Raw genomic sequence first — 15,583 nt, forward strand, 5'->3', positions numbered from 1 at the left:
CTTACATAGTATGGAAAAGGTATAAATACTAAGTACATAAACATACAAAGACATAAATACTTAAACATACATACATATGTATATAACATATATATTTATAATAAATAAGGTATAATACATATTATTAATATAATACGATAATAAATTAAAACTGATTTCGATCGCACTTGCATCAGAAAGAAACAAGGGAAGAAAAAGAAATGAATTAACACATAGATAATCATAGGTCTAGTAGATAGTTCTTAAATATTTTCTTTAAAATAGGTAGTGAGTTAGCACGTCTTATATTCAGCGGTAAATCATTGCACAGGTCTTGTTATTTACTGTTAAAGGTTATATATATATATATATATATATATATATATATATATATGGTTATATATATATATATATATATGGTTATATATATATATATATATATATATATATATATATATATATATATATATAATCAATCATTCATTATTTATCACGTTTTGCGAAAAATGATATTTCTTCCTCAAAAATATCTAACTACATTTCTAAAAACATCAACCTTGAATTTGTTTTTTTCAAAATACAAATTACCGTCTCATCGAAACCATAATTTCCGGTGTTAGTTTTTGGAAATATTATTTTCCTCTTCAATCTATGCGAAGGTCGTATGCGGTTGGAATTATGAATGGCAATGTAAAACGTTACGTAACGATAAAAAAAAATGTTTCGCGGAAAATAGTGATTCGTGGAAAATAACTGTACTGCATTCATTGTGGAAATTGTTATTACCCTATTACGTCTCTAATAAATGACAGTATTGTTTTGTTAATAGTATAAGCTGACTTAAGAATGGCAAGTTAGATCTATCTATGTATAAGTTACATGAATCACCAATTCTACTGGACGTTTTCTACTGGACATAGGACTCCTTTAGACATTTCCCATTGACTCTTTGCGGAAACTTTGATATACCTCTGTTCAACTTAACAGACTTTGAGAATAAATCTATCGCAATCTTTTGAGTTGGATCGGCATATTGTCTTAAACCTCAAGGCATTTAACGGTCTGTAACGCTTAGGCAGCGACTTAAAATATGTGGAAATGAATAAATAACCTAGTAAAAGTCATAATATATATATATATATATATATATATATATATATATATATATATATATATCAAATCACACCGAACTTAAGGTAATATTAAAAAATTCTTGGAAAACTAAAAAATTTTGAATTATAGTTCAAAGTTACGCTATGGAAACAGTAATTTCGCTGCTCATCAACAAAAGAGTTTTACCAAAAAAAATTATCATAATATTTTACATTTACGCTCACGTGACGGAAATGTACCGATATAAACGTAACGATATAGATATTTTTTTTTAATAAAATTTGAATTTAGCCTTTTTAGATAGTAAAATAATAACATATTAATCGAATTTTTACTTAAACAAACCGGTATTATTAACATAACAATATGTTTATTTAATTTGAATTCGTTTAAAATAATAGTCGGAGATTAGATAAAAACATGAAGTACATACGTAATTTTAATTCTAGAATATAAAATTCAAATATAATTGCATATAAAATTTAAATACACGCCAAAATTTAGGAATACATGTATTACAAAAGTTAGATTGTGGAAACATGTTCTAATTAAAAACAAAATAAATTAAAATAAAGTCACTCATTTGTTTTTTTTTGAAGTCATACACGCAACTAGTGTTACTCAGGACTGTTAATATGGCCCTCTTGTAGTCCCTCTCTTGTAGAACAGTGTTTAATATTCTAATTTCTTCTCTTTCTTCTCCTTTTATTTCTATACTCTTCTATCTTTCTTCGTATGATATATCTTTCCTCTTCTTTCATTCTATAATTTTCTATCATTCATTTTCGTACATATTTCCGTTCAATCATCGCCTCACTTCCTTTCCTTCCTCAAATATCACAAATTCGGGTTATATCACATTTCTTTACTTTAATTTGATAACGAAGATAATTATATTAATATATTGTTGATTATAAATAATAACTTGTTAAAAATCTAGTCGTGTGAAAATTAGTTTCCGGTCTCCTGTTACAATTAAAATTAGATATCAATCAAATATAATAAAAGCCTTATTGTTGCTACGGATCTCCTATCGTGAACGAATGAAAGTTTATCTGAAAATTTGTTATCCGCTATTTAAACTGATTTATCCAACTAGACTAGTTTAAAAAAAATTATCAATAAATCTTTTTTTAATGTCAAAATCTTAGTAATCTTAACGCAACAGTTTGAAGTGTAATTATATTTATTTTTATTAAATAATTGACTGTATAGCGGTATGTACATTGCATGACAGCTGACATAAATGTTGACCTTACTTGTGGCCTCGGCTTTGGTCGGCTTGACCGGACATATCACGTACCGGGGTCATTGCTTCTTATACGGTACGATAAAGATATGAATGGATGAAATCGAAATCTTTTTACTAATATAGGCTTTATCTACAATATTTTACAGATAATTAATCGTAGTGGAAGGCTTATTCAGCGGCTATCAGCCTTTTGGCGATGGGTCAAATGGCCATAAGTTACATTCGTAACTTTGATTCTTCGATCTCTCGAAGCGGAATTCCAAGCTTGGCTTTTAGTCTTTATATAAAGACCATAGTAAGCGACCACGTTTCCGATCATCAAAATTTATCACCGACAGCAAACTCTCGTCACAGAATTTCATCATCAGGCATTGCGGTATTTTGAACTTGATGTTTCGGACGCCATGTAAAACCTTTTTGGTTCCAAACTTGGTTCTCCAAGCAATGTGCCCATAATATGTATCTAATTTCTACATATCTGATTAGGGTAGAAAGGGAAGTCCTTAAACAGGTGTATTAGGTATTAGATATTAAAAAAACTCTTTACACGCTTTCATTACATGTAAACAGTTAGAACGTGAACTAGTTTAAACCTTATCACATTTATTTTTTACAAACCTGTTTAAAATATCCAAATTAAAGTTACAAGTTTAAATAATACAATAATAAAAATAAACGATCAAAGACACCTCTCTACATAGTATTTATTATATACGTTTATTGTGATATAAAAATTGTTATATTTGATTGTTTTTTGTCGTAGACCCCTTGCCATGTTTTTCCGTGTTGGGTAGATCCCCTACTTACCTGATATTGATTTCCTGTAAATTTCTAACTGTAGTCATGTTTAGTGTTAAAAACTCAAAGTAAAAACACATGTTAATTTATACATTTATTAATTGAATTTAAATTAAAACTACTCAAAATAAAATTTTGTATCTATTATGTAAATTATACGTAACATTAAAAACAAAATTTTTACTTCATAGGTACTTTTATAAATAATGTAAATGTTTTGATATTATAAGATAGTATGATGTAAGTAAATAGGTACTATCAGTGTATGTGTTGAGATCCACTATCGTGGACCCTTATTTTCATTTCATGGACCCCAAATTTTCTTTCGCTGACGTAGACCTTCTTGCAGGTTGTCATAGACCCCTAGGGGTCGATATAGACCACTTTGGGAATCACTGGTTTAGGCCGATGCATTATGGACAATATTTTCAAGGTCGTAGGATTCTTGCAGTTTGGAAGGCCTATACCATGCAGTGGTACACTTGACACGATAATGATCGCGCATTATGTTTGACCTCAATAACTTAAAAGCAAATTTCATTTAAACCGTCTCCATTAAAGTTAGAAGCGTGTATTGTATTAAGTAAACATTTTAGAAGACATGTTCAAAATTAGCAAATCATCGTTATGTTTAATATCAGAATAAACAATAAAGTGACCAGTGAGTTGTGGATTAGTCAGCCGCACTGCTCTCTGTTCTGCTTGCCATCAAGGCTGAACGATTATTAACTACATAATGAACGCCTACAAATTGCTTAGGGTGACCAAAATAATGTAAAAAAAAATTATTTAATTTAATTTTCCTGTAACTCGTGATATTCCTTAACTAAATTATTTATTTACTCGTAAATGATGGAATGAGTATAATTATTTTGATGTTTAGTGATGTGATGATATAGTTTTACCAGGTGTTCTAAGCCCCACTGGCGGTTTCTACTCGGCAAAGAAAATATTTCTGCGAAATTTAAAGTTTCCAAGCCTTATGGATCTAGAAACGTCATGACGCAGGACATTTTTGTTAAATATTTATTTATAATACAAGGTTTGTCTTACATGAAAGTGTTATAAATTCCTTTTTTCTACATTTAAATTGTTAACACTCCAAGGAGTCATCGCGCATCGCGTTGTAGAGAAGCGATGGGTACGGTGTTAAAATAATTTATTTGCATGGATGTCCCAGGAAAATGAAAATCATGGTCGCATTATTAAATTAATTACGCTCCGACATAGATTTAATTATTTAGTTCATTCGTACATAATTGCTGTTAACGCAATTTTAAAAATTTTGTTATTCTTTAGCAGTTGGCATTGAATAATATATGTTTTCAACTAATGAACATTCCTGAAACCTTTGAATACTCAGTTATTTTTTTTTTAATTAAATGTAGTGTATATTTTTATTGACTGCTTAAATTGCTTTTGTTTTCAAATTTGGAACATATATATATGTTGCGGCTAGTTACCGGCTTTTGGGGCCGAAAGGTTCTCGTGGAACAGCCACGAACTGGTAGACGTGGTGAGGGTAGACCCGATGAACCTTCACGCCAGGGTCGTGGTAAGTTTCTGGATGCGGGCAGTACAAGACTGGTTATTAGTGGGCTCTTTGGGGATGCCTATGCGCTGAATAACTCGAAAGTAATGTGAAATTGAATTACTTCGAAATATCTCTCCATCTATATAGAGGTATATACAGAATGAATTCCCATTTTATTAGGTCACGTCATAGCTTGACAATGACTACGGAAGTCTTTTGCCTTGTCTTTATAATCTTCATAATACTTTGTAATTCCTCTGAAACAAAAAAAAAATTGCACAAAAACTTAAAATATTTTGGAAGATGTATAGAATATAAATACTCTGTGCATTTGATAGAATGCCATGATCTTTGCGCGCGTGAAAACTCGCTTGTAACATATTCACGGTGTTAGGAGATCTGAAAGACCTCTTGACTTTTATACGACAAACAAAATATATAGTTCTTTGGAAATGTTGTGTTTTAATTACGAATTTCAAAGTTTACGCGTTGCAAATGTATATTGCTTTAGCGGTCAGTATTTATCGACCATAAAAGCAATTAATTTCACATTTAAACAATAAATAAAGAGATCAATCTGAAATATATTGTATTATTTAATTTTTTCTATTCGAATAAAACTGTTGTTAATGACTTCTGGCAGTATAATCTGTCGTTAAAGCTAGTACATAATAAAAATAAAATTTAATAATAGGATTTTTTTATATTTATATGTAAAAAATATAAAAAAATATTTATTTAAAATTGGAATTATTATCAGAATTTATTGATCGACGTCCTATTATTTGTTTTTAACTATTTTATTTTTGATTCTACTCTTGTCAAGGTGTTATAGTTGTGGAGAAGAAACAGGAAGAAAAAGTTTAACACGGATTCATACATATACACCAATACCTCGTTTTGCGTCGTGGTTGCGTTCCAAAAAAACACTACGCAAATTGAAACGCCGCAAAGTGAATTAAGATTTTTCATAGTAAACCATGTAAAGATCGAAGATAGGTTCCAGGGTTACGAAAATACTATTTTTTTTTTAAATAAAATTGAACGAAGTTAACATTTAAAAAACAAAAATGTAATATAATTTTGCCAATAAACAAATTGGAAAAATATATACCTTTTTGTATCCAAGAACAATACGTTAAATTTTATACAAATTTAATCTTCTCTTTTAAAAAAAAGTACAAAACACTACGTAATTGAAACTGAACTCCAAAATTAGCAAAACAAAGTGAAAATAAAACGGTATTAAAATTGCGTTGATTTTTAGTTAGAAAGGGAATCCCAGAGTTTTGATGGCATGGCGCAATTAGAAACAAAAGTGTTGCCATCTTTTGGAAAAGAAAGAAAATTTAAAAAAAAAATTAAAGTCTCGAAACGAAAACAACGCAACCTCAAAAATCTAACGACGCACAGTGAAGATTAGTACTAATTAAGCAGCGATGCAACTTCGAAAATAACGCAAATCGAAACAACGCAAAGCGAGATATTGGTGTACACTTTATCAGATATACTCTAAATGAAATCAAAGTAATCATGCGACATCACTGCCAAGGATTCTTGTCATTTAAATATTCATTTATTGAATAAAAAACCGTTTCCTTCAATTTATTTTTTAATCGAGTTTTCAATTTTGTAAATGGTAGTCTAATAATGTTTTGCAGAATTTTATTACAAATGAATTGGAAACTTTTTGCGAGTCAATTTGCAGAGACTTTTTATATGTAAAAAAATATTTTCACTATGCTTTTTATTTACATTTTTACTTATTATTATTTATTTTCCAAGACTGAAGGCTTTTAAGGTCTGCTTTATTATTTTCCATTATATATCTTCTTCGTCTAATTTTAATTTCTTATTAATAAACAAGTATTTATTGCAACCTATATTATGTATTATTTACCTTCTTCTAGCCTGTTTTCCACATTAATGTAGAAAGCCTTAAGGCTTTTATAACTACTTTATCCTAAATACTAACTTAATCCATCTTTGTACTGAACAATTCACTTGTTCTAATTATAACTTGGGAGTCTTTAAGTCAAGAGTGAATAGGCTTCTCTGGGCAATCATATAGCCTTCATGTCTCTCATCTCCATCCTAAGGTTGTATGGTAGAGATAAGACAGCCTCTAAATAAAATGTTACTTTTGTGTAGTTATTATCTATGGTATCTAATAAAGTGTAAAAAAAAAATAAAAATATAGCTTCCTAGATCTAGTCTTCGCTAAACATCAGGTGAGACATAGGTAAAATGCTATGTTTATAGTCAAAAAAAATATATTTTTTAAAAACCGCACTAGTGTGACATCACCCTTATGGTAAGCAATACCGCAGATTCTCAAATAAATCTGTGGTTATGTCAACTCGTGGTTTGTTTTGTCCTAATTCGTAAGTCGCTAGCGCGATCAGGTATCAGTTCTCAACAGTTACAAGGAGGCGATGTTTTATTTTAACAAGAACGATATCTTCTTGGATATATATGTCGAAAATTAATAACGAATATGTAAATATTACTAGATGTATTATTATACAAAGTTTGGCCATAAATACGGTTATAATTAAAAATTTAAAAAATTTAACTTTTGAATTTCGAATCTGTCATTTTTATGTGATTGTACATTGTATTTTCTTATTTTCGTACAATTATATTGTAAGGCAAAGTATATCTTCGTTCAGTCTTGGATCCTTTCATACACGATAATATATAAAATCGCGTAAGTTATTAAATATGTTTTTTGTAAGGCAGAAATAATTCAACGGAATGGAGAACTAAATCTCTGAGAAGAATCTAGTGTCCATTAGAGACCTCTCGACTTTAAGACCCGGCTTTTCTGTATGAAATTACAGAAGGCGTGACGTCATAGAAGACGAAGTACAGTTAGCATAAAAAGTGATATCTATGTAATAAAATTTTAATCTCTTAAAATATCGAGCCGAAAAATTTCGAGAGATATCGTGTGTGGTTAAATGAATATATTAAAATAATTGACAATGACATGATAATATATTCTAAAATAGATTGTCTTAGTTTAAAAAAAATGGTATCGATTTTACGCAGTTTTAACGCCTTACAATATTTAAAATATGGATGCAAATAAAGTTCATTATTATGTTTTATGCTTGAAAAAAAAAGAGAGAAAAAGTAAAGAAAGAAAAGAAAGATGGCGAATGGTTGTGGTACTTACACTATTTAATATGAACATGTACTAATATGTACATAACTTGCGTTTTAATTTTCCTAAATAAAAGTATCTAAAGGGATTTTTCCCTTACAAGGACAAAAATGCTTATAAACACACGTCAAATCACGTCATACCACGGTAAAATCCCGTCGTATTCTAAACGTAGGAAGGAAAATTGTTAACAGAATATACTGAATAGAAAAGAAAACATAAATAAATTAATAAACATATAATTGTGAAATAAAACAATTGAAGCAGCGGCTTTTATTTACATTCAAGGAGGGAAAATTTTTTATAAAGTTTTGTGTAGATTTTCTTAGTGAAAATCACTACATATAATTAGATATTTACAAGCAATGGCAGCGATCGTAGGTCGCCGATTCGATTCCCGGAACACACTCTTATATATAATTCACTTCGTGCATTAATTATATGTGATTGCTACTACTCACAAAGAAGTTTCTAGAAGATGAGCAGTAGCTTTCTCTGCGAACCATATAACTAAAATGCGATCAACCCGCCTACCAAGTGTGGGGATTACGGTATATCTCCCATAGATATCTTTTGGAGAGGTCTATTTCTCGCAGTGGACTTTTTAAAAAAGATAAAAGTAATTCGGTTTTTTTTTTAAAGTTACACGCGCACACACGCACGCACACATACACGCGCACGCACACTCACATATATAATTTCAAAGATAAAAAACGTTACATATGTATATATATATATGTATATAAATATATTTAAGTTGATATATATACAATATGTTTATATACATATACCTATAAATATTTATCCATAATGTTTTTTTTTATATTTGAAATTAATCAAAATGAAGTAATCACTCTAAAATACTTAAGATTATTTTATTTTTCCTATTGAAATCCCAGTAACTTCTTGCAGTACAAGTACAAGTACAAGAACTTAGTCCACCCGGAGAACCAATAAAAAGTTAAAAAAAATTAACACAGACATATAAATTCTGGAAGGTGGTATAGATTCGTAATTATGTGCCAAAAATTATTCTGAGTTATTTCATAGACCATTTAAAATTCTTTAGTATATTAATTTATATATATTATCATCCACATTTTATTTTAAAATTTACTATTTGCGTAAGTTATGAGAATGCCAAAAAATTATAATTCGATAAAAATTAGAAAAAGGTTGAGCTCCCCTGTATTATTTTTCTAATTTCTTTTCCTGTTCGATGTCTAGTTGGAATTTCGTAATTGTCAAGTGACGGTATTACTCGTCGGTTGTACAGCGGTGCAGTACCAAGGCTATCTTGACTCAGCTATCGTACAGTCACGTACACATGTGTTACGCTTACAATTATAATTTTTTATATATATAATTGTTATATAGTGTTATGTAACTTTAAATGATAATAGAGCTTGGGAATGAATTACTCCAACTACTATATTTATGATATTGTAAAAATAACGACAAAAAACCCGACAGTTTTTAAATGGTTTTATTTAGTTCGACCCGTACGGAATTTATTTGGATCAAAATTAGAAATTGAAATTTAAGCACCTCCTCGTTGTCAGATTGATCTGAAATTTGGTACACACATTTAATTTAGATGACAATACAATATAATAAAATCAATAACATTATAAATCTAAGATGGCTGCCGATACAAAATGGCGGATAACATATTTTTCCTTAACCCCCTCAATATGGGTATCAAATGAAAGGGCTACACTAGTAAAACACGATGATTATGTCAAAATTTAAAATTCAAGATGAACGCCGTTCCAATTTGGCGGACTAGGTACATATTTTTCCACAACCACCACAATATGGGTATCAAAAAACCGTTTTACTTAAAAGTTTTTTAAATGTATTTAATTTATGTTTTATAGGCGAAGCATTTGAACTTTGTCTCGCCTGATGTTAAGCTATGATGAGGTCTACGATGTTACATGCTTGCATTAAAACCTATTCACTCTTATCTTGAAGACTCCTAAGTTATAATTGACAGGAAACAATGACATCGGTAGGTTGTTTCACTCGACTGTTCGCACTATAAAAGTATTAGCAAAACGCTTAGTGCGGGTAGAAGGAGTTTCTATCGTGGTATTGGAACATATTTAGCTTTAAAATTAAAGATGGCAATATATCTAGCTCTGTCTAATTTTGTTTTTGTCCAATTAGGCTCTTCCAGTATTCAAGACGCACACGAGACAACATTGTGCAAGTTAATCTTAGTAAAAAAAGGACCAATATTTAGCCACTTCCGCACATGCAGTGGTAGTCGTGCAACAAATGCACCGCCCGCCAGCCCGCTGGTAAATGCGTATGCGGCAAACTATGCGAATCACATAACTGCCACCGCCAAATCACTCAACACGTGTTTCACCCCTCCACGGGGTATCTTCAGGAGTTATGTTACACCGATTAGTGCCAAACACAGAGTCGCACGACGTGTTTGTTACACGACTACCACTGCATGTGCGGAAGTGGCTAAATATTGGTCCTTTTCTTACTTAGGATGGACTTCCGCAAGGTAACGCCTGATTTCATTAAATATTTAATCTTAGTAGATCATAGGAATAATATTAAAAATTAATTAATAGATATTATAAGTACATGTATAAACATCATTATTTATATACCAGGGGTAGTCAACCAGCGGTTCGCGAGCCATATGCGGCTCTATGAAGAAATATTTGTAGCTCGCGATAAAAAATGTTATCGTGACGTATGTTGAAAACTTTTTTGTAAGATTAATTTTATATTTTCGTTACGTATGCATAAAAACTTCTTAAATTACTGTAATGTTCAATTTCAATGCATATATTTTGTACTTTTGTTAAATAAAATAAAACATTACGCACCCCTGTTATATACCATAATTAATAAAGTTAAATTAAAATTCATTCATTCAAGTTCATAATACAGTGATTTTATAGATATGACCACGAAAAATAATTAACAAGTTGAATTGAAAAGTTGTGAAGGTTTCTTGCTATAACTTTGATATATGAACATCTAAGACCTCGGCTCTCCCATGACCATGGGCGATACGAAACATTAAAAATAACGAAAATAAAACTAAAATATATTGCGACGCTTCCGGCAAAACTATTGACTATTTAATCATTAGGAATAATTCGTTATTTTAGCTTTTAGTGGTCCGTGGTTAGATCTAGGCCTCACGCTTTTATTTCTAATAAGACAGGTTGAAAGCATCTTGCATCGAACGTCTTCCTACTTGTATTCCTTAACAAAATCGTCTATCCACAACGTTTCATATGAAAATATTATATTTTCATTATCCTAGAACTCGGGGAAGTCCCGAGATGCAAGCGGGTAATCCCCAAGGTACATTTCAACTCGCATTGACGCTAAATGCTTTCAAACCAGTTCGAAAGTTGTTATTTGCAGGGACTGTAAGTTGTTTTTGCTTTCAAAGGGCTTAATAAAAAGAGTCTAAGTTTTATTAAAAAAAGGGATCAAATGAGAAATAGTTAATCAACGTAATTTTAGCCATTGGATATCAACTTTTGGATTTAGACCTATCCCATATATTTCTAGGAGGACCAGTTGCAAGCGACTTGCATTTAGTATATCAAAGACCTTCACAAGATCGTCTATGTATGTATATATACGCCTTGTGGGAATCCAGAATTTTAACGACACACTGTAGAATTATATAATGTCAAATAAATATAAAAAAAACATAAATAATGTATGGTCATTGTCTATCTAATGGATTCAGGCGTTATTTTGTGGAAGTCCATCCTAAGTAAGAAAAGGACCAATATATAGCTACTTCCGCCAATGCAGTAGTAGTCGAGCAATAAATGTGCATCCTTTTAGGTCGCCACAAACGTAAAGTAGCAATCCGGAAGGAATGGTGCAGGAATAGAGGCGATGTATGAAAGGTAAAGGAATGAATAGGAATGAGAGATAACGCGAGGGAGACAAAAAAAGAACATGGAAATATTGAGCTAAAATTGTCTTTGTATTCCAAAGACGTGGGAATGTACGAGAAGCTACCCAAAAAGGGGGGGAGGGGTAAGTGGAAAAGACCCCACCAGCCATTTGTTCTACGAGCTATAAGGCTAACTGCCACTACAACCCGCCAAACCGCTGGGATAGTTGAATAAAAAACTATGATCTTGTTTTGCGGACCGTACTTTCTAATATCAAGCTTTCAAAGAACGTATTAGACTTTTCTTATCTTAATACTTTGCGGATTCAACTCGTCACACGCACAAAGGATAAGAGAAAATTTATATGAGAAGTTTTATTCATAGTTTTTGCTCTAAATGTAAAAATAATTATAAAAAAAAAACGGTGGACGGTCTTATCACACGACGCAATTTGTTACAGACAACCATAGTAGACAGTACATATATAAATAAGAGTTCCAATTTCAAATTCAAATTATTCATAATCCTGGCAATTTTTTTGGCTATTTAAAATCGAATGAAATTTCAAATAATATTATCTGTTAATACTTGCCTATGTAGGTTGCTCATTTGACAGCAAAAAGGTTCAATATTTTTACAACTATTTATTATCACGTATATATAAAGCGATTACTCTGACATATGTCATATTGTTTTATTTTTTTTTATTTGAATGCAAGTGAACGTTATCTTCTGACAGAATAAAGTCGTCAGTGCCAGATAATAAACAATAATTAATTTTATATGTAGTAATCAGAATTATGAAGATGCCTTTTCTTACTATATTATGATTACGTTGTTTATTAAACCATTGATTTTTATACAGGGTGTACTATACATTAATTGACGATAAATGAACTATTGATTGAGTGTTTAAGCCTAAAATAGTACATTAACATGTACTGGCCCGAACCATAGCACCCTGTGAGCTTTATATATCTACGCCCTGTAACTTCAAACCCGTGGAATGTGCAAATGACATTTGGGCAGCAGTGACATTACAAAAAAAATGAGCTATATATATCCACTCCTTTATAGCTTTTACATCTATAACCAAACATCCTGTATCTATATTAATATAGTCGGCTTTGAAATGAATGATAGAGTCGAATTTGATAAAATAAGAATCAAGCTGTGATCTCTTAAATTACATTATTCAACTTAATACAAACAGAAGAACATAATTTATTATTGATACAATTCTAGAATATTAAAAATAATTATTGCTCCAATAGCTATTTAGCAAGAGTTCTATGTTTATATAATAAATAAAACACAGTGACTGTTTCACTTGTTTTGTGGTACACTGAACCTAAAATGTATTATATACACTGAACGAAACTTTTTGTCATAGTTTATTGTAACTGTAAAAATTTATTGTAATATTATAATTTTAGTTATTGGCATATATATACACTTGCAGCTCAGAGGGGTAAAAATTTAGGGTTGTATGTATTTTCGTAGCATAAAAAAATAATATCTAAAAATTTTGTCTAGAAAAAATATGTAAGGGTGGACCACCCTTAACATCTAGGGGGATGAAACAATAATATATAAATATATATATATATATATATATATATATATATATATATATATATATATATATATATATATATATATTATGATATCTAAAATTGTTACAATCGTAGCAGATGGTTTGCTATATTATATTTATTAGATCATTTAGTTAATAGAGTAAGCAATATATAGTACAATATATAGTTGAGAAATTGAGACATCGGATGAGGATTCAGTTATAACTTCGTCTCCGAGGGGAGTCGCTGCTTGTTAGGAGTTTTACGCAGCTAAACTCCGAGCATAGTCCTCTCCATTGTTCTTTAGGTGATCATAATCCTTCTTATAAGGCCCATCACAAGTGATTATATCTCGGACCCGTATATCATCACTAGTGCCAGTCTATTGTCATTAATTGAACTTAATTATATTGTGTTAATCTTAAAATTCTTAATCGACATTTACGAAACGCAGTTCGCCGAGTCAGCTAGCACCATGTGATATTAAATAATTTTTATATATCATCTACCGTATAATAAATCGATTTTTAATGGTTTATTAGCGTTTGACCACCAAGTCGCGTGATAAAGCGACGATGTGATCGATGATGAAGACCGCAAACTTAGTAGGTAACTTCACTCTGACCCTGAAAAGACCTGGGTTATAATTTTCGCGAAATAAGCCGGCAGATGGTTGCATATATATATATATATATATATATATATATATATATATATATATATATTTATATATATATATATGACAGAAGCAATTGGAAAATTGGAAAGTATTGCCTGTTGGAAGTAGGCGAGGCATATCACTTGTGCAACTGGTTGCTGGGGTTGATAGGCTCTCGGGTCTATACTGGCTAAGACTATTTATTGGTGCTGGAATCTGTTAGCCGTTTTGACTTTTACAGCTTCTTCGGACTCTGAGATAGCGGATCAGAAATTCGCTAGCTATAATAGTAAATTAAAATAAATCTACATAAAATGCGTCGCATTATATTGACCAATTGTTATGTACTCCGTTTTTGGAGAAAGATGTGATCGTTACCTCTGAAGACACGGTCATATAGATGCGGCGTGGGTAGACACTACTAGATGGACCGTGGATAAAGTATAAGTCGCTGTGTTTAGTTTGGATTAGACAGATCATCGTGATATTTGGGGAAGGTTTTTGTACCTTGCAATCGCTCATCGAGTGAAATGATGATCGCACATCAGATTATAAAAGCAGATCATGATTGTACCTTTTACATTTCTACTTTCTTAGCTATTAAATCATCTAAGACTTTCCTTTTCGAATGATAAATATATACGATTAACTAGTTTCATTTAGTTCTATAGTCAACTACGTATCACATTTGCTCGTAAAAATTTAAAGTAGTTGTTATATGTGATTGTGATTAATAAATCCAGTTATTGTGATTCGAGATGTCGTATATATATACACACACACGTCTAAATATTATTGAAAAGTTATTTCAGTAATCGCAAAAAACATGCAAGTAAAACCTCACAGAAAATATTTTTTTAGCTAAAACCTATCAACTTCTATAAATATATAATCGATATCTTAGAATATTTTATTTATACGGAATATCAATTCGTCGGTTCTTTTTACGAGCGAAGTCTTTTCTAAGATATATTGTGAAAAAATTTGGTATTGAACCTCTTTCTATGTTTTTCATATTGCATTCACGGTCTTGAGGAAACAGGAAGCATCTTTAATAATAAAGAATAGCATATTTTCGAATTATAGCTCCTGTAGATATATATATATATATACAATTTATATTTATTTTGACATTTTAAATAATGTCATTAATTTAAAAATTACTCGTACATATACAAATGTCAGTGGGACATGAAGCGTGTCGGATGCATCTGATTCATAAAATATTATATCAAAGGTATAAACCCATGCATTTGAACCAATAATTAAGGAATAATTGTAAATGTGTTCTTTCGGGTTTTTGTATTTAACCGTTAAATTTCAGAAAACCCCAATCGACCCCGGCGTCATTAAGTGATTTAATAAAAATGACGTTAAAAGTTCACCTATATTGATTTCTGTGCGTATTCACACAAGCGCAGTGAGACGCCGTTAACTACGGTGACCATATTGAGGACACTTTTTCACGAGACAGATTTATAATTTTGAAAAAAAATATAATTTTGGTTAAGTACGTTATAACTGTTTATTTTGAATAAATATAGCTATAAAAACAATAATTGATTAATGTACTATACATATATGACTGGTTGGTTGTGGAACGAATA

This window comes from Battus philenor, unplaced genomic scaffold, assembly GCF_028537555.1.
Source record: "Battus philenor isolate CCGP_79_NKW_IND1 unplaced genomic scaffold, ilBatPhil1.0.hap1 SCAF_25, whole genome shotgun sequence".
NCBI lineage: Eukaryota > Metazoa > Arthropoda > Insecta > Lepidoptera > Papilionidae > Battus > Battus philenor.